This window comes from Piliocolobus tephrosceles, chromosome 13 (assembly GCF_002776525.5).
Source record: "Piliocolobus tephrosceles isolate RC106 chromosome 13, ASM277652v3, whole genome shotgun sequence".
NCBI lineage: Eukaryota > Metazoa > Chordata > Mammalia > Primates > Cercopithecidae > Piliocolobus > Piliocolobus tephrosceles.
In genome coordinates this window covers 90,620,739-90,642,287 of record NC_045446.1, presented here as the reverse complement: position 1 = coordinate 90,642,287, position 21,549 = coordinate 90,620,739, and the positions used below count along the sequence as shown (strand labels likewise).

The following is a 21,549-nucleotide window of genomic DNA, read 5'->3' as shown; positions in this document are numbered from 1 at the left end:
TAATTTAACCAAAATTTAAAGACACTATAAATACTGAAAATGGATCTGGTCAGTTCTATACAGTGGAGATTTACTGCTTTAAGAGAGTTTTGGTGGCAGATGTGTATTATCTGAAAGCCAGTTTACCAAAGCCTTTATCAAGGAACTACCACTCGCTGACCATAAATGGAGCATTTGTATTTTATTTTATTTTATTTATTTATTTATTTTTTTTTTTTTTGAGACAGAGTCTTGCTCTGCCGCCGCCCAGGCTGGAGTGCAGTGGCCGGCTCTCAGCTCACTGCAAGCTCTGCCTCCCGGGTTCACGCCATTCTCCTGTCTCAGCCTCCCGAGTAGCTGGGACTACAGGTGCCCGCCTCGTCGCCCGGCTAGTTTTTTGTATTTTTTAGTAGAGACGTGGTTTCACTGTATTAGCCAGGATGGTCTCGATCTCCTGACCTCGTGATCCACCCGTCTCGGCCTCCCAAAGTGCTGGGATTACAGGCTTGAGCCACCGCGCCCGGCCTTTTATTTTATTTTATTTCAAGTTCCGGGATACACGGCCAGGATGTGCAGGTTTGTTACATAGGTAAACGTGTGTTATATTGGTTTGCTGCACCTATCACCCATCACCTAGGTATTAAGCCCAGCATGCATTAAGTTATTTATCCTGATGTTCTCCATCCCCCTACACCTCCCCCTGGCCAAACAGGCCCCAGTGTATGTTGTTCCCCCGCTGTGGCCATGTGTTCTCATTGTTCAGCTAATGGAGCATTTTTTCGTTAAAAAAAGAAGAAGAAAAGAAAAGAAAAAGAAAGAAAAAAAAAAAGAAGGAATGCTACTGAGTTTGCGGGTGAAGGGAAAAAAGCCAACGGTTGATTAGAAAGAGTCACCAATAATATTCTGCACAAACTGTGGAAAAGTAGAAAATGTGTTTTTATCAATAAACTAATGATTTTGGTCAAGAAGGTAAAAGATGACCTGAAAGGCTGTTTACAAATAACTTTGAGACTTAAGTTAAACATACTCTCCAATCCTGACTTTAGTCTGAACAAGGCCCAGAGTCTGACTAAACCTAGAAAAAGAATTCTTTATTTATGGGCAGAGAAAGAAAAGCCCAGAATAATAAGAAGTAAATCCCTGGGAGTCAACAGCCCAGGATGCAACCTAACCGAGTGATTAAGAATGCAGACTCTGGAGCCAGGCTGCCTGGGTGGAAATCCAAGCCCCACCACTTACTTGCTATGTGACCTTGGACAAATTATTTAACTCCTCTGGGCCTCTGTTTCCTCACACAGTCAAGCACTGCATAACAACATACACCACAGTAGTTCCACAAGACTATACTGTAGCTGCCCTACATAGGTGCATCTCTTTTTAAATCTTTTATATCGTATTTTTACTGTACCTCTTCTATGTGTGGATACGTTTAGATATACATACTTACCATTGTGTTACAACTGCCTACAGTATTCAGTACAGTTACATGCTGTAAAGGTTTGTAGCCTAGGTGGGCTAGCCTACTTCACCGTATGGAAAGATAAGTAGTAGGCTATACCATCTGGGTCTGTGTAAGTATACTCTATGATGTTTGTACAATGACAAAACAGCCTAAGGATGTTTTTCTCAAAATGTGTTCTTGTTGTTAAGCAATACATAATTATATATAAAACGGGAAGATGGCATAACCATCTTATAGAATTGTTCTGAGGATTATATGAGTTAATATTTGCAAAGCATTTAGAACCATGCCTGGCACTTAATATACCCTACTTAAATCTAATACATAAAAATAAATCAACTTCACAGTGCAGCATCAGGAAAATCGTAAAGATCCCATCTCTCAGAGCTACTCTGATCATTTGTCAACCCATTCACAGATGTCTACACCAATAAGAAAATAGACTTCTCTGGAATTCACTCTATACTTCACTTAACAGTGTCTCTTGCATGAGATCAAGTCTAATACCTGAGTCCTTACATTTAATCAAGCAATAGGAACTGATAAATTCTCCCTCCTTGGCCAAATTTGAGTCAGGCTCCTTCAAGCCCTCTTCTTGACTAGGCGTCCACCTTGTCCCTGACCCTTGCTGGGCCTGCAGAGCCTAGTTTTAGCAAGGATTCTACTAAGTCAGTCTAGAAAGAATCCCCTACCTTCAATATTTGTTCAAATTCCTCATCCCCCACCTTTCTTCAGCAAGAATCCTACTCCCATCAATGTCTCTTCTTAGTCATTTTCCATCCACCCAGTTCCCCACATCCTGCTCCTTGGCCATAAATTTCCACTTGTTCGGCCGGGGGCGGTGGCTCAAGCCTGTAATCCCAGCACTTTGGGAGGCTGAGACAGGCGGATCACGAGGTCAGGAGATCGAGACCATCCTGGCTAACACGGTGAAACCCCGTCTCTACTAAAAAATACAAAAACTAGCCGGGCGTGGTGGCCGGCGCCTGTAGTCCCAGCTACTCGGGAGGCTGAGGCAGGAGAATGGCGTGAACCCAGGAGGCGGAGCTTGCAGTGAGCTGAGATCCGGCCACTGTACTCCAGCCTGGGTGACAGCGAGACTCCGTCTCAAAAAAAAAAAAATTTCCACTTGTTCTTGTTGTATTTAGAGTTGACCCAGATCTCTCTTGTCTACTGACATAGTCTTTACACCTGTTGTGATAGTCCTGAATAAAGTCTTCCTTACCATTTTTACAAATGTCAAAATAATTTTTATTTAACAGAATAATTGTGGTCCTATGCCTAGACATAACCCTAGAACTTACTGTGGCAGCCCCTACATTCATGAAACCCCAAGTCCAAGTACCTATCAACGTGGGCACTCAAGGGTGAAAAGGTCTCCAAATACGAAGGTCACATTTTGTACCATTGTCAGCCAAGGACCTACCAACACACTCACCAAAGACAATTCTGTAGACCACCGACTTCAAATTTCAGACAGGCTTTTCTTTTTAAACACACATTAGACAGTTTCATGTTTAATTCTGGGTGCTCTCCCTGAGACTTAGGAAAACCATTCCATTTAATATCCCTTTATTTGTATGTGTAGTATGCAAATATGTAGTATACAAATATACAAATAAATATGTAGCATACAAATAAAGGCCTTATGTTCTGCTGGATTTGAAGCCCCAAATGTAATTCCTACAGCAGTGTTGAGACTGAGGATACATGGGCAGATCAAGATGCTTGGGAACCCTGCAATGGATATCCTTCCTTCTCTCCCCTCGCTACCACCAAGAGTTCTTCTGAACTTCTCTCAAACCCAGATGAGCCTATTTGGAAGCTCTGTCCTAGGGAACTCATGACACAATCTCCCATTTATTCTCAGACTGTTCTCGACTTCCCATGGCCTTGCACCTTGACCGAAAAAGGTAATCTGTTTTGTCCCTTCACAGAGATCACTGTGAATGCACGACAGTAATTTCCATCTCCAAACAAAAACACAATGGCCCACTCACAGGCTACTCTGCCAGGTTACTGAGTATGAGCACTGAAGGCAGATTAACTGGGTTAGAATCCTGCTTCTAGCAATAATTAAGTGTCATGACTGTGGGTAAGTTTCATAGCCTCTCTCTACCTCAGTATTCCATCTGTTAAGTGGAACCACTGCTCAGGGTTATGGTGAGGAGAAAATGAGTTAATATAGATAAAGAACTTAGAACAGCATCAAACACATAGAAAGCACTCAGAACATGTTGACTATGTCCATGTTCAATATCTAAGAAAGGAAAAAGAAAAATTTCAGTTATGAAGATGGCAACTCTTGGACCTTAGATAACCTTGGAAAGTGCTCAAGACAATCTATTGATAGCAATTTCAAATTTTCTTGCTACACTGCAAAGCCATCAAGCCATGGCGGTATTATTGTTCAGCATTTCTTTGTAAGAGATGGGTGTCTATTTCAACTCCTGATGGAATCAAGAATGCGTGAATGATCCTTTCACAGTCCTTCCGGAAGCATAATGAGAGACAAGATTATACAAGAAAATATGGCTCTCAACTAGTTCAAATGATAATTCTACGAATGAAGGGGAAGTCTCAAATATGACACATTTTCAACTTCAAGTGTGTTCTGGTTCTTGATCTTCTTCCTATTTATTCTCATTTTCCTAATAACGACGTAATGATGAGGTCAAAACAACCATCAAGGTAAAGAACGTATGATATGTTCTGGCAGTAATAATGATCAATCTCTAAAATGAGGAATCCAGCTCATGCTTTTAATCTTGGCTCCATCCCCTACTGAGTGTGCAGTTCTGAATCAGAAAGCACAACATCTTCCCATTGATTTAAAATCACACGAGACACAATATTTTCCTAATTGTCTAACTAAAATTCCTAAACCATGACCAGGCACAAAAAACAGAAGAGCTGTTTCTAAAATCTTTTAAATAAAGTTCATCCATATCATAATAGAAAAGCTTCTATTTTAAAACCTAATAATTTCTTAAATTTGTTGTTGAATTTTAAAGTATCATACTAAAGATTCAAATTTTTCTCTTAAGTATAAGACAAAAGATCCCATGTCATCAAAGAATCTAGTTTAGACAGGGGTGTCTCTCCCTATTATTACCCAACATTCATTTATTGGTGAGCAAGTTGTATACAGTAAAGATGCTTCACATGCCCCTGCCACACACACACCACATCCATCCCATTTGCCTGACTGAAAGTTAAGCATCAAGTGTCGGCACATGCATTCACATTATAACCTGAAAGAAGTTACTTAATAACTTTAATTATTAAATTAAATTAGTCATTGGGCTTTAATTAGTCAACAATGTTTTCATATCAAAGGGTTAACCACCAGCTTCCATGATTATATAATGAAACATTAAAACTTCATTTCATTAGAGGAATACAAAACACCTAATGATTAAATAAATATTTAGTTAAACTTTTCTTGCACAAAGACTTAAGAACTGAGGTCTCATTGTTATTTTGGAGGTGTTAATGGAATTGCTTTTACAGCGTTAGTTACGGAAGTGGGCTATATATATTTATGTCAGAACAAGTACAACCAGTGGTATAAGGCAGTTCTTCCTAAAATCCAGCTTCTCTGGGACTGGATCTAAGGAAGACTCACAGGAGCAATTTGTCTAGATATATGTGTTGTAGAATTCTCGTCTTTTCACAACCATGCAGAAGGCAGACATTATAAAGCAATGAGAATACAAAGGTTAAAATAGAATGTATCCTTCCCTCCTAAAGGGCGCAGTCCCATAGCGGAGTGTGGCATGTAATTAATCATAACAGAGGGCGATCGATAAATTGTTTGACAGAGATTAATAACAGTACCTAGTACCTGATACTTTTGTAAGCATTTAATATAAATTAACCCATTAGTCCTCACAATAGGCACAAGAACTAGATGCCATCACTCCCATTTTACAGATTAAGAAACTGAGGCACAGATAAGTTAAGTGACTTCCCCAAGGTCACACAAGCTAGGAAACAGCAGAACCAAAATTTCAACCCAGGGCGCCAGCTCCAGAATACCCACTTCACCACATTGCCACACAGTTTTGCACATAGACCTTAAATAAAGGTGGTAGATAAAAAAGGCACAATCAGTTTGGATTGAGTGTGCAGGGGTAGAGTTGTTAGAAGACTCGCTAAGAACAGGGACTTGAAAGATGCAACAATGTACCAGGAAGACTAAAACAATATGTCTAGAATCTTCCAAAGGGTAGCTTCCACGTACATACTCAGCCATATCTCTAAAGACTCACACCAAGCTAAGGTACTGGTTATTGTCTGAAACAAGCCTGCTACTCTTTTGTATGTATGTTTTTATTGTTACTTCACCTACTTAGAACATACTTTTCTCCCATTCTTCGTTGTCAAAAAAGGCCTTTTTTCAAGATTTCTCTCAAGTCCTCCTCAAGTCCTCAGTTTTTCCAAAAAGCTCTTTCTGACCCCTTTCAACGTGACACTCTCTCTGCCTTTAACTGTCCATTATGTTGGCATTCTCTGGTGATGCTTTCACCTTTATCTCAGTGATTTGTAAACCTAACCTGCCCACCTTATTTTAAGTAGTATATTAATGGTAGGAAACTTTACTATCTATGAATACTACCCAAGCATCCAAGACCCTACCTTGTAAACAACAGCTCTTTTGTTGAAACCATCAATTTCTGCAAATTGGGTAAATACTCCAAGCCCCTGGATGTCTTTTACCCTCCCTTCTTTCCTTTCACACTCTTACAAGCCCCTAACGTGGCTTTTACAGTCACTTGTAAAACATGAGTTATTCGCTTTCAGAAATAATGATGATGACCACAATGTTTTAGTACTTACAAGCAGCTTTAATGTATGCTTTCAATAACAACAGCAATAGTGTTGGCAAGATGTCTTACTTTTTCAAAGTTCTTACATACTTACATCTTACATAAAGCTATGAGGGCCAGTGCTCTGAAAAGTTAAGTAATAACTTGCCTGGAGTCTAAGAGCTGGACTCCAACCTGAATAGCTTTTCTGCTTCCCAAACTGAATGCTCTTTCATGGCATATCATAGTTAATCGCCAAAGAATGTTGGGCATTAAAACTGGGAGGGGCTAGGCACCGTGGCTCATGCCTGTAATCTCAATGCTTTGGGAGGCTGAGGCAGGAGGACCACTGTATGCCAAGAGTTGAAACTGAACCTGCGCAACATAGCAAAACCTTAACTCTACAAACAATGATTAAAAATCAGCTGGGTGCAGTGGCTTGTGCCAATGGTGTTAGCTACTTAGGAGGCTAAGGTGGGAGGATCAATGAGTAAAGGAGTTCAGGGTTGCAGTGAGCTGTGATAATACCATTATACTGCAGCCTGGGTAACACAGTGAGACTTGTCTCAAAAAAAAAAAAAAAAAAAAGAAGAAGAAGAAGAGGAGGAGGAGGAGGAAGAGGAAGAGGAACTGGGAAGGCTGTGAGCCTTATAATATTTAATGAATCCTTTACCTGCTATATAAATTTTAAAACAGCAAGACTCCATGTGTTGGACTCTATGAGAGACAGCTAGCTATGCTGAGCATAGAATAATCTAGCAGCAAATGTACATAAAATGGTCATTATAAAACACCATGTTAAAAGACAATGGAGCTGAGCGCAGTGGCTCACGCCTGTAATCCCAGCTAGTTGGGAGGCTGAGGCAGGTGGATCACTTGAAATCAGAAGTTCGAGACCAGCCTGGCAAACATCGGGAAACCCCATCTCTACTAAAAACACAAAAATTAGCTGGGCACAGTAGTACACACACCTGTAATCCCAGCTACTTGGGAGGCTGAGGCAGGAGAATTAACTTGAACCCAGGGGGCGGAGGTTGCAGCGAATCAAGATCATGTCACTGCACTGCAGCCTGGGTGATATCGCAAGACTCTGTCTCAAATAAATAAATAAATAAAATTTTAAAAAGACAAAGGAAATGTATGCTCATTCCTCTATTTTCTAATGCCACACTGAATGACATCTTAGGTTTTAGGCTTCTTGAAGGTAGGTATATATTCTTCATCTCTTTCTGCCCTTAGTGCCTAATAGAAAGCAGCTCCCTGAAAAAGAGTGAAAGAAAGAAATGTAAACTAACTGGCAAAACATTCTTAACATTAAGAATTCACTATAAACAGCCGGGCACAGTGGCTCACGCTGTAATCTCAGCACTTTGAGAGGCTAAGGTGTGTGGATCACCTGAGGTCGGGAGTTCAAGACCAGCCTGACCAACATGGTGAAACTCCATCTCTACTAAAAATACAAAAAAATTAGCTGGGCGTCGTGGCACATGCCTGTAATCCCAGCTACTCGTGAGGCTGAAGCATGAGAATTGCTTGAACCTGGGAGGCGGAGGTTGCAGTGAGCCGAGATGGTGCCATTGCACTCTTGCCTGGGCATCAAGAGCAAAACTCTGTCTTTAAAAAAAAAAAAAAATCACTATAAACTACTGAAAAGCTTGTGGTACTAAAAATACACATGAATCTAACAGAAAGCCTTAATAAAAAGCACAGTACATTACACAGCAGAGTAATGTACTGAGTAAAGTACATAACAGAATATGTCAAGGAAACACCAAGTAAGCCTTGCTTTTTTGAAAACTGCAGTTATGTTTTTAGTGTGCTCTCAGGAACTGTAAGGGTCAGATTGTTAAACTGAGAAAAGTCAGAAGAGAAGAATACTGGATGTGGCAAAGTATAAGAAAAACACAATGGAAATTTGCCAGTAAAAGTCATTCCTATCACTTACTTGAACAAAGTTTTAAAACACAATCTTTGCTATCTTCTGTTTTATATACATGCCTAGAAAATAGTGGTTATCTGATGTTAAAAATCAGCCTTCAGTAAGAGGGCCCAGAACAAAGTTTGGTATGTAGCAGTCACTCAATAAACGAGAGTTGAGCTGAAGGAAATTTGAGTAACTAACAGAAATGGAAATCAAGGAATTCTCTTTCCTTGAAGGCCTTGAGAAACACTGCCATGAAGCAAGGGGCATGTCTACAGCAGGTCACTGGAGACAGAATTACCAGAGAACCATGGAGCCCTGATGCTGTTCTTCATTCCCCTGAAAATGCAGAAAAAGCACAGGCTGCGCCCTAGGTCACTACATTAATGTGCTGTATTCCAGGCTAGAACAACACGGTTGTTTGCGCACCTTCAAGTTGGTAAATCAAATTAGCCCAGCTTTAGGCAGTCTCATTCATTTTTACAGCAGGAGTATATTCAGAGTCTGCATCCCGTTTTGCAGTGGATACATCCACTCTTCTGGCAGGCATATTAAGTTAAGCACCTGTTTTCGATGTCTTATGTGATGAGGGTGCTCAGATCTGGAAAGAAGTCCTTTGATTAGAAACAATCATTCTTTTATGTCACGGACTACGCGTGCACAAGGGTCAAAGAGACCTGGATGCCAATCCAGGGATCACCACTTACTGCAATGTGTTTCAGAGCAAGTACTTAGCCCCTCTGAATCAAAGGCTCCTCAAGTGCAAAAGGAAGATGTTAATCCTTTGCAAGACTGTCATGAATATTACATAAAACTGGCTCAGCACAGTGTCTGGTATAGAATAGAAACTTGAAATACTGATTCTCAACAAATGTTAACTATTAAACCATTATTTATTATTATGGCAAATACAGAATATGAAATATTTTCATTGTAAGCATAACATATTTAATCTGGGTATTAAATTACTATCTTCAAGAGAGCTTCAGTGAAAATAAATAGTGGCGCTGGCCTCTAATGAAGACCAAGCAGTTTGTAATCCCATAAATGATATGTGTCTGGCAAGCAGTTCCAGAAGATTTCAGCCTAAAAATAACAAATAGGAACCAACACTTGGCCAGATTTTATCCAGGTTCTATAAACCTACAAATTCCATAAAAATTAAAAATGAAAAACCACAAAGACTTCACTTTGCTACAACTCAAGTTAAAAATAGAAAGTTCAAAGGATAAAATGAACCACCCGTCTTCCTACCCTGGGGAAAAAACTTGAAATGGGTGGGTAAAGAATAGTGGCACAATGTCATTCTCCAGAGTCTCTTTCTGCCTCAGTAACAATTCCTCTGCCCCCTCTCTTGAGATTTCTCTTCCTCAGACTCTTGACTTCAGACAACTTTGTCTTTAGCCACCATGTTTTACCTCAATACTGTTTCACTTTGTAAAGTACTATCTATGTTATCTCTTCGCAAACCACTCCTAAGTGGTCATTTAAGTTTAGATGCTGGCACCCCAAGCAACATTTTCTGAAATATCTCCCTTACCCTTTTCTTTTTCTTTAACTACAAATACTAAGTTACCCAATATAGAGGAGTTTTGCTTTCCTAAGCTTCCCTGTAACTCAGGGGTGGCCTGGCCTGCTTTGCCCGGACTTCCTGGTCTGCCTACCCACCCCCAACTACTGCCCCAGAACAAGCACTCACTTCCCACTGTTGGCTGAGCATTTACAACTCAATCTCTTATCAACAGATTCAGTAAGGGAAAGCCTCAGTATGTTAGCCTCAATTGCAGCCCATTTTTCTTTTTATTACCTAACATATCCATCCACCCAAGATAATGACTTTGGAAGGACATTTGGTGTTACCTTACCTTTCATGTCACATGTCACCCTATTGCCAGCTCTTACAACTTCCTTTCTCCACCCTGCCCTTCTTGGCGTCATATACATTTGTGGTTAAATCATAAGTAGTTTAATTTCTTTTTCTTTTTTTTCTGAGACAGAGTCTTGCTCTGTCACCTGGGCTGGAGTGCAGTGGTGCAATCTCGGCTCACTGCAACCTCTGCCTCCTGGATTCACACGATTCTCTTGTGAGTACCTGGGATTACAGGCGCCTGCCACCATACCTGGCTAATTTTTTTGCATTATTAGTAGAGATGGGGTTTCACCATGTTGGCTACGCTAGTCTCGAACTCCTGACCTCAAGTGATCCTCCCACCTTGGCCTCCCAAAGTGCTGGGATTATAGGGGTAAGCCACTGCACCTAGCCTTTAATTTCATTTTAAAGGACATACTAAGCTGTTACCTACTAGGCTAGTGAAGGATGTCATCTTCATGTTTTTTAACTCATCGTTTCCCTCAAACTATTCTTTGCAAACTCAAAATCCCAGCCAAACAAACCAATCTAAACTTAACTCTCTCAACATCCACAAAGTCATTCTCCACATCAGAAACAGCCCTTTGTCTCTGCTGTGATCTTCAAATAGAGAGGTATGCACAGCTGCAGGACTGCAAATCTGCATCATACCATCCAGGGGCTACAATAACATTAAGATACCAAGATCTGGTCTGCAAGAGCCTCCTGGCTATACTTAAGGATGGTGCATGTGGTTAATTTCAGTCCTATTAAAGTACCTTTAAAACTTGCCGCTTTCTAGATTAAGTAATCCTAAAGTTACCCTAGGTAATCCAATCAGCGCAATGTATCTGCTGATTTACAGACACCAAATGCTGGGTGCCTTTTGGTATGCAGTCAGAGGTTCAGAAAGCTATAGACACTCTTAATTGCATCTTCCTGGGGCTACAACTTTTATTTGAAAATTCGGGAGAAGGAAGCCAAGTAATTTTACACAGTTTTCCATTTTTAAAATGCATATATTGCAGGTAAAGCCTATTTCATATGAATTAGCTTGTACCTGGTATTTCCTCTGAGGCAGCCAGTTTGGGCTATGTCCCCAGACTACCGAGAGGGTCTTTTTCCCCTCCTCTCGTATTAGATGTACTTCAGGAGAAATCTTTGAGAAATATTGCATTATTGTACTCTACCTCCTCTTTTGTATGTCTACTGAAATACTCGAGACAATGTTCCCTCTTTATTATTATACTTCTTGGTGTCCAAATCTTATAACTCTCCCTGAACAGCAAGGTGTGGAGGACAGAGAACCCCTCCAGCCTTTACTTCACCAACACAGGACCTTGAAAATAGGAAGCTGTCAATAAACAGAACTGAATGTGGGAATTCAGAGTATTTAGGAGAGGTAAATTAAGGCCTTCTTAAGACTGGCAGAGAGCAATTAGAGATAAGAAGCCAAGTGCCTAGACACAGGCTTGCCCCTAGCTATAAAAGGTGCTGTGAAGAAGAGAGGAAAACCAGAGCCCCAGCAAACACAGACTTAAGATATGGACATCAAATCAAGCAGATGAGATGTGAGGAACCAGAGAGAATGGCCAGAAGGTTCTTTCATTTAAGATCTGTTGGCAAGCTGCAGCGTGGTGGGGGTGAGTGAGGAACACCTGGCTGCCGATAAAAGCAACCCAGACATTTTACCTGCTAACCTACAATCTCAACATTGCCTTGTAAAACATCCACTATAAAAATGATTCTGGTGGTCTATCCAAGCTTGATGGAGTGAGCATTCAGTGAAAAAGACAAACAAACAAAAAAAAACACTAAAATTTTTCACAAATGTAAATCATTAAAGAAAAGGCTGGCATGGGCCTCTATGTCTTTGCAAAGCCTTCTAATACAAATAGCTCTAATTTAAAAATATATTAAGAGTGAGAATATTGGTGTCAGACTCACTACTAGTTAAATTCTGTTTTGCCAGGTGGCCAAGTTAGGTTACTTAAGCACTGCAAGTTTCAATTTACCTACCTATAAAATGGGAATAATAGTAATATACTTATTTCATAGGATCATTGTGATGAGCAAACAAAATCATGCATTTAGAGTTCATCATAGCATATAGTAAGAGCTTGATAAACTAGCATAATTATAATTACTATTAATTTTTAAAGAGGTGACCAATGACTGGAAAGACATGTTAGTTATTTCCTCTCAGTTACTAAACCTACATATCAGCCTGTTTCTCTGGACCTAAAATGATAGCTCATCGTTTTAGGATTCAGCCACAGTGCCTGTCAATCAAGGAGAAAAACTACAGTGACAACAAAAATCATTACAGTCAAATTGTCCCTATTCCAAAAGGTAAATTGATCATTTACTTAAGTGCATTTTCATTTCAGCTGTTTAGCATTATGCATCATTAATAAAAGTTATACAATCCATATATTGCCTCCAAAGACTGGGTTTATTACTACAACTTCAAAAAAGTATCATCTCAGTAGTTAATAGACATCTGCACTCCAGCACACCTTAACAAAAACTCTCCCAGACCCAATAATAAAATCTGTTTACCCAAGCAAAGAAACAAGTTAACACATTCACACAACCTCCAAAAACTTTCCCAAGTACAATTTAAATGGAGCAACAAGCTTAGAATGTGATTATAGCTTAAGTGGCTATGTTTAAGTTGCTACATTTATTGTTACAGCATATTTGGGTTTTCACTATTACATTTTTATTGATTTTTCTTTGATCAAATGGAAGTGTATAATATCAGACAATGTCATGGCTATATATGAACAGTATGGTTATGGCAAAAACAATCCTTTCACATAGCAATATGACTAATGTTCTCTTAAAGACTGGAAATATTTGATAATGAATGGTAACCGAAAGAATACATAAACCACTCTCTTGGACAAGATGTGGATGAATGCTGGCACCATGCCTCATCCTTCCAAAAAGAAACAAGAAAGCACACTGTCAAACAGGGTTGAGCCTGGGCTGCCAGGGAAGTAAAGGCACAAAGATCATTATTCTCCATTTACACAGTGTTTTTCTGTGAGTCGATTTCAAGAAACTCATTATTCTACATGTTTACAGACTTCATTTTTCTGCTATTCTACCCCATTTTGACACACTAAAGCAATTTTTGAAACTATTTTTGAAAAACGGCATTTTTAAATTGCAGATTTCATTATGTACCCTTAGAGCCACATCATTTTTAAGGTATCACAATAGAGATGATGATTTTTGGTGAACTATACTATTTTACGATTTTTTCTGTTCTAATTTAACTTCCAAGTGTTCCACTTTTAAGAGACTGACTTACTACAGCCATCTCACCACCTTAAATGGACATGATGGGATTTTTCAAATCCTATTAATATTTATAGCCCTTATCTCATTGGAACCCTACTGAGGAAATAAGCTGTGTAAGTAATTATCTCCATTTTACAGATGAAGAAACTAAGGCTCAAGGTTAAGTGACTTACCCAAACAACAGAATCAGGACAGGAATCTCAATCTGCCATGTCCAAATCAACCCTCTTTCTATACCACCTTAAATAACTATGGATGTTCCTTTTAAGCCTACAATTCTACCTACTGGATTTAGCTCAGTAATAAATGAAAATCTCATTTTCACAATATCATTTATAATGTTCATGTCTTATTTGCCATTTTCTCACTTTAAAAACTCTAATTCTTATTGATCTTCCTATATTCTCACCATGTAACTATTTTAACTGCCAATGTATTAAATATTTACATAGAATGATTATCATAAAAATCCATAAATGTCTTTGAAGATATGCATCTTATATTTAAAGCACTATTTTTATTTTATGGGGTGATTCATGATACTGATCAGAAAACATAAAAATAAATCTCCCGGGAGGCAGAGCTTGCAGTGAGCCGAGATCGCACCACTGCACTCCAGCCTGGGCAACTGAGCAAGACTCCGTCTCAAAAAAAAATAAAAATAAAAATAAAAATAAATAAATAAATAAATAAATCTCAATTTTTGTATTCTAAAAACTAAGCAAAGTAAAACTCATTCACCTAAAATGCTGTGCTGTTTGAGCCACTAACATGTATGCACTTCAATGATCTGGACATAGACAGCAACTGCCTGCTGTGATTCTGAACAGTGAAGATTTTTATCTAGCATCCAGAACTGAGGAATTCCAACTGTGTCAATTTGTGCAACTATGTCTGGCTGTAGAGCGTTCCAAACTTTGGAAGACACGCTTTCTCTAATTATCGTCTTACTGCAAATAATAAAGACTTTCATACAAATGATACACATAATTTATGCCAGGCTCTAATTAATCAGCATGTAATCAGCCTATGATTAAGTCACCATTCCATTAAAAAAGTTAACAAATATATATGCCATTTTCACCTCTCTAAACATTTTTGGCTTACTCCAAAACTTCTTATCATCAGTTCTACAAACACTACAAATTTTAGGTGCTGTCATTTTTATTTACCACAGTTCATACATTTTAAGACAATAAATTATATCAAAAATATATATATATATTTTGAGACAGGGTCTTGCTCTGTTGCCCAGGCTAAAGTGCAGTGGTATATCATTGCTCACTGCAGCTTCAACTGCCTGGGCTCAAGCTATCCACCTGCCTCAGCCTACTGGGTAGCTAGGAGTACAGACATGTGACACTATGCCCAGCTAATTATTTTTTTTAATTTTTTGTACAGGCAAGGTCTCACTGTGTTGACCAAGCTAGTCTGGAGCTCCTGGCCTCAAGCCGTCCTCCTGTCTTAGCCTCGTAAAGTGCTGGGATTACAGGCATGACCTACCACGCCTGGCCAAAGATGATACATTGTAAGACCTCTATCCGATTTTAGAAATGTTAAAATATTAAAATTGTGAAACTTAGATTCAGTGAGTCATAGTGTATCTTTATATTTTATATTTCCAACCATCATATTAAATAATGATATTATATAGAGCATGACATTGTCAATTAAGGAAAAGCATTACCCCTAACCTCAAAAAGTTAATAACCTAACGAGACAAACAGCATATACTGCACTGCCTCAACTTCCTTTTCCCAACTTTGACCACCACAAAACCTTAACACCATGAAAAACCTACTTTATAAATAGGTTTCTGTTGTCCCTGTTATGACAGTGGGAAATAAGAAACAAGTTCTTTCTTAGTTTTTCATTCATGCATATCTGGGGCCTGAAGCCTTCACCCTACTACCAGTCCCTTGGGTTTGCTTTTGGCAGAGGCTCTAAGCCTAAAACAAGACGAGGAGCCTCAAAGGAGGCAATGAGCTGACAATGGCTACCAGCAGCTGCTTATTTATATAGGTCATCCAAGAACCCTAGAAATGCTCCAACAGTGGAACTGTGTGCAATATTTTGGCAAGGGCTCTCCAGATAATGAACAAGATAGTACTAATCTCTCTCTGTCTTTTCAGGATGAAAACTCATGAGAAGAGAAGTACAACTGAGAAATGAAATTGTGTATACTGTTACTGTGTTTCCATATGCTCATAACTTTTTAAACATGGAAAATTCTCTATAATCTAAGACTCACATTCACATTCAGATGCTGTGCAGTGTAGGGACCCGGCCCATTGTGATTCAAACTCAATGACTTTTATGATAAATGAAGTAAAGTTTGTGCACTAGTTGCTACCAGGTCTGTGGTGGGGATGAGGCAGGAGCAAGCATTGTCTTCAGCCTCCACATATGCGCATGCACGCGCATGTGTGCACACTCTCTTACACCCTACCATTTATCACTATTTAACCCGCAGCATATTTGACTCACTAATCTGCCACCAGCACCCCTGTCCGTTAGAACCTAAATTCTATGAAAGCATTAACGTCAGCCTATTTTGTTCGCTGTTCGACAAACAGATTTGGGCCTAGTATATAAAAGGCACTTAGCTAGTTTTCCATAAACAGACGAATGAGACCAAAAGTATCCAGAGTAAAATCCTCCAATACTGGTCTTCTTAAGATATGTATATCCCATAGTGGAATAAAACTGGATAAGCACAGCCCTTTTTTTTTTTTTATTACTTTCATGTGAAAACCAATACAAATTAGAATGAAGTAAAAAATACACTTTAATGAAATTTTGACTCATCATTAACAGAATAAAGCTACGTAGTTATTACTCTTATTGGGGAAGAGGGGTAGGTGTTTAGAATGGGGTATGGGTTCCTTCTGTTCTCCCTTGAGGAGTGATTTTACAGGAATGTGTAGAAAGCATTATACCGGAACTAAAGCATCACAAACAGAAACAGCATTCTTTTTAAAAAGGAACTAAAGCATCACAAACAGAAACAGCATTCTTTTTAAAAAAAAAAACATCTAGCTGGGCGCGGTGGTTCACACCTGTAATCCCAGCACTTTGGGAGGCCGAGGTGGGTGGATCACGAGGTCAGGAGATCAAGACCATCCTGGCTAACACGGTGAAACCCCGTCTCTACTAAAAATGCAAAAAAATTAGCCAGGCGTGGTGGCAGGCGCCTGTAGTCCCAGCTACTCGGGAGGCTGAGGCAGGAGAATGGCATGAACCCGGGAGGCGGAGCTTGCAGTGAGCCGAGATTGCACCACTGTACTCCAGCCTGGGCGACAGAGCAAGACTCCATCTCAAAAAAAAAAAAAAAAAAAAATCTATACAGAAATTAATATTTTCTACTTACGCATTTCAATATTAAACAATTTTCCTTAAAGCTAACCTGAATCATGTAATCAAAGACTAAAATTAAGTTTTCCCAGAAGTTTATTTTCTACAAGTATGGAATAGAACTCAGCAAGGAGAAAGAAGATAATTAGGAGTGGCCTGAACCCAAGGTTCCTTAAAGTACCAGTTAGTTTCCGAGAATCATCAAGTAAGCACCTGACATGCAAGATCTTCATTTCCCTACTAAACATTTCAAGCATGTCTGATTTCTAGGTCACAGGTCAGGGCCTTAATTCCAAATTGAGAAACATGTCTTTAATGTTTCTCCACAATCTAGTAGTGTTCATGTTTACAATGAATGGTAAAAATCTGTATTCATACATACAGATAAAACCACTATAGTTAAGTGGAATCTTACCAATTTGGTGAGGAAGATTTTTTTTAACATCTCCCATACTAACCCGTCTAAATTTAATTTAAACCCATTTTATCATGTGGTTGTAAGTAGCACTATTGGGAATTAAAGTTAAAGATTCACAATTTAAATATTCATCTGGGGCAATGTGGCCAAAATGGCAGATTAGAGGCAGCTTCTCCCACTTGGAAAGACAAAATAGTGAGTTGAAACTCACACTGTTCACTTTTTTCCATGCAGCAATGCAGGAATTTAACAGGAAAATGGGAAGAAACCAAAGACTCTTTGAAAGAAACTGCAGGCTGCAGCCTACACTGAAAGCCAGGAGGAAAAACTGTAAGTCTCCAGAATGTGAGAGAGGAAGAGACCGCCTCCAGGGTACACATTCCCACTGGGAAACCTGGCAATCCAGCCTGCAGAGGAAGGCTTTAATCCCACCCAGTGTGGGAACTGATACAGTAAGCGGTGCGGCATGTAAAAGTAGGAACAGCAGCAGGAAGAGCCTTCCAGTCTCCAGCACGACGGAGGGAAACCATTCCTGATTCTACCTGACAGGAACTGACTCAGACAGTGGCAGCAGGTTGAAAGAAGCTCTCAAATGAAATTCATAATATAATCTCAAATGGGGATAAACTCCCTTGGCCAGGACCAGGGGGTGAGTGGGAAGCACTTTCCTTGGAATTGCTCTAGCCACAGGCACAGGAGCTGGGCACCCCAGCTTTGTGGGCAGATGAGGAGTGGCATGGCCTGAAAGCCAGTTCCTGTCTCCAAGGAAAAGAATTATGGCCTGGAGCAGTATTGAGCATAGACTGCCCGGAATGTAGCTAGCTGCTGCTAGTGAACACTGCAGGTGAGAGACCGGCCTTATCAAGTGCATGGAAGCTGGGTGAGGCTTCCTGCTGCCTGTTACTCCCCACTCCCTGAGCGAACTCTTCTGTGCAGCAGAAGCTACACTCTTCCCGGAATATCACCCCAGTGGCCCGACAACCAGTCCCCTCACCCCCACAGGGGCCTCTGCTTGCCCTATACACAGAGAACCAGAGCAAGGGCCTGCCTAACCCAGCCCCCACCTGGCTTTGCCCCTTAACCTGCCCTGGTAACTTAACACAAAGGATAGAACTTCTGGGAGCCCTATGGCCCCAACCATCATCTGGAAACCAGGGTACATCCCCTGGGTAACATAAAGCAAGCACAAATCCCACCACTATTATGGCAGCTGGCGCTGTCTTGCAAGCATCACCTTCTGGCTGGAAGCCAACCAACACAGACCATTACAGTATCCACAGGTATAATAACACTGCGCCCAGGAAGGAGGAAACCTGTGCATGAGCTATCACTATAGCCTGCACCACCATGGCTAACCAGAAGGTTCTAAGTCTGTCCACAGGACCAGTTCATTACTATTACAACCAGAATTTGAGAAAGCCAAGAAACTAAGACTATTTATAACCAAGAAATCTCAGAGTATATGTCATTCCCCTGCCGCCCCCATCAGAATGGGTGCTGGTACCCACTGCTGAGAGGGTTGAGGACAAGTCACATCACTGGATTCCTTGCAGACATTCCCCAGAACCAGCCTGAATTACGGCAGCCTCACTGGGTGTTTAGATTAAGAGGAACAAGAGTAGTCACAGTAGTCTGGCTCTCAGGGACTCCTACCCCCAGGGAAGAGGGAGTGCCCCAAATTAAGGGAACACCCAGTAGGGCAAAAAAAAAATCCAGATGGCAGGCCTTGACTCCCAGATCTTGCCACTGGTGAGAAGTTTCTTTCAGCAGTGGCACGGTTGCAGTGCTGGGCTCAGCTGGGATAGTCTGCAACTCTACCCCAACAGACAGGCAGCGCTGGTGCCCAAGAAGGGTCTTGGAAAAGGGAACTTCTTTTACCCCTCATCCACGACTGTAAAATAACTGGGGCTTCTCCTACTGGATCTTGGTGTGGGTGGGCCTATAGATAGCCCTTCTGGATCACTGCAGGGTGACTGCATCCCCACAGAGGGGAACCTTCCAGGTTCAGGCTTGCATGAGAGGCAGAGTCACGCTTCCTCTCTGCTTCGAACATCAACATTTCTGCAGGTGAACAAAAGGTACCTGTCGGGCTGGGCGCAGTTCTTACACCTGTAATCCCAGCACTTTGGGAGGCCAAGGGGGGGGTGGATCATTTGGGAGGCCAAGGGGGGGTGGATCATGTGAGGTCAGGAGTTCGAGACCAGCCTGGCCAACCTGGTGAAATCCCATCTCTACTAAAAATACCAAAATTATCTGGGCATGGTGGCAGGCACCTATAATCCCAGCTACTCGGGAGGCTGAGGCAGGAGAATCACTTGAACCTGGGAGGCGGAGGTTGCAGTGAGCCGAGATCTCACCATTGCACTTCAGCCTGGGCGACAGAAGGAGATTCCCCCCCCCCCCCCCGCCACCCCCAAAAAAGTGCCTGTCTGAGATGATTTAACATTAACCACTGAAAAGTCCCTTACCCAGCAGGTTTCCTAACAGGGGATCTAAATCTTCATTACCATACAAAGGTCCAACCAGAGCTAGGAGGAACTCCCTTCAGAACAGTCAGACAGATGGTTCCTCCCAGGTGATTGAGGGAAAAAGACACAATGGGTATTCAGAAAGTGATAAGGAAATTCCTGTACAAGCTCTGTTAGGAAAATTGCCTAACAATTGGCCTGCTCAAATGTGCTAGCTCTTTGCACCCAGCTAAGCCTTAAAGTACTTACAGAATCAGGAAGGAGCCATCTGTACCAATTCTAAGTTAATATGGACTGAACGAGGTCTTATTAATAGCGAAGAATCATTGAAATCCCAAACTTACCAGGTTTTCAACAAAAGTAAAGTTTGCTAAAAGTTAACAGTGTAACATGTATTGTCCTAACTTCTAATCTTGTGGCCTTAGTCTAGTCCACAGACATGATGGAAGGAAAAGAATGGTTATCATCTTTGAGAAAAAAAAGGGGGGAGGCGTGGAATTTATGTAAAATGGAATGTTACATGGTAAATTCTTGTCCTAAAATAAATTAAGTGGTTGTTTAAAGAAGGGGATGTTTGCAACAAGTCAGAAAGCTGAGGGATGTTGAAGAATTGTCTGTGAAAGTCATGAAAAAAAAAAAATGTTATAAAAGGGACTTTATGCAAGAAATGTTGTATAATTTAAAAGTAATTAGGCCTCCTGAATGTAAAACTATTGAAGAAACAGTTTATGTACAAGATGTGTAAGGAAAGTAAAACGTACTTTTGGTAAACAGATTATAAGGAGGAATAAGAATGTGGATTTTTACCTACATTAAAAGGTTAAAAAAAATTGCTTTAAAGGTTTAAGCAAGTTTTGAAATGTTAATTGTAAAGGAAATTATATGTGTAAACACATTGGGTAAAGTTAAAGGGGTATCATCCAGTTTTTCTGTGAACTGGACATTAAAATGAAAGCACAACAGATTTGTCTTAAAGCAAGAACCTGCTCTTTAACAAAAATTATAAAAGGTTAAAAAGAGTCTATAAAAATCTTACTTTATGGTCAGACATTAAAAATTGGATAAATATGTCTACAAGGTTTTATTAAAATTAACACACTAATATAAAGGTGAAATTTAGCTTATCTGGTATAAAAATCATACAGGAAGCATTGTTAAATATGAAATGGTGTTTGACTTTCTTTGGTCTAAAAACTAATAAAAATAGGTGCTAAAGAAAATTTCTCAACAAGAAGGCACCAAGGACTATAAAGTCCACTGTTGATGGCCCCACATTTAAAACAAAATATCAATTGCTCAGAAATTACATACTTGGTTTATCTTCTACCTTCTGTTCCCTTAAAACAAGAGGTCTTTTAGCACAGGCACCACCTTTGGAGTTTCCAGTGCATCAACACTGGCCTGGGGATCACAGTCTCACCAAAGGGTGGAAAGAAGAGAAACTCAAGCCAGCCTGGGAAGGACCCTACCTTGTGCTGCTAAACCACCAAGACTGCTGTTCATACGGCAGAACGGGATGGACACATCACACCCAAGTCAAGCAAGCACCATTATCCTCAGAATCATGGGCCATTTTTTCCTGGATCAAGCCCTACCAAATTAAAGTTAAGGAAAGCTTAGTCTATCTTTTCCTTTCCTTTCCTTACCCAGTGCTTACATCCAGTACTATTCCTACCACCAGCATCTCTAACCCCACTTTAGAGTGCTTCTGTGTTTTAGGAGCAGAGGTCACTGGAAAGGATCCTAGAGGGTTCTTTAAGGTGTGCTTTGTTCTCTCTCCTCCACCTCCTATGGCTGCCCCTTTTCCCAAACGTACAAAATCAAACTATGACTCGCCTCATGCCAAATGACAAAAGCAAGGTCTCAGTGGTAGAAATAGGAGACCTAAGGCAAACCACAGCCATTGAAACAGGGTATAAAAATGTAAATGCCTGGTTAAAATGGATTACATCTTCTGTCCACATGTTAAAGGCAA

The 21,549-nt window shown here is 40.4% G+C and overlaps 1 protein-coding gene across 1 annotated transcript in view; it reads right to left on the bottom strand.

Moving 5' to 3' along the window:
- ARHGAP42 (Rho GTPase activating protein 42) overlaps nt 1-21,549 on the bottom strand; it is a 321,711-nt gene that overhangs the window by 237,009 nt on the left and 63,153 nt on the right. The window lies entirely within an intron of this gene.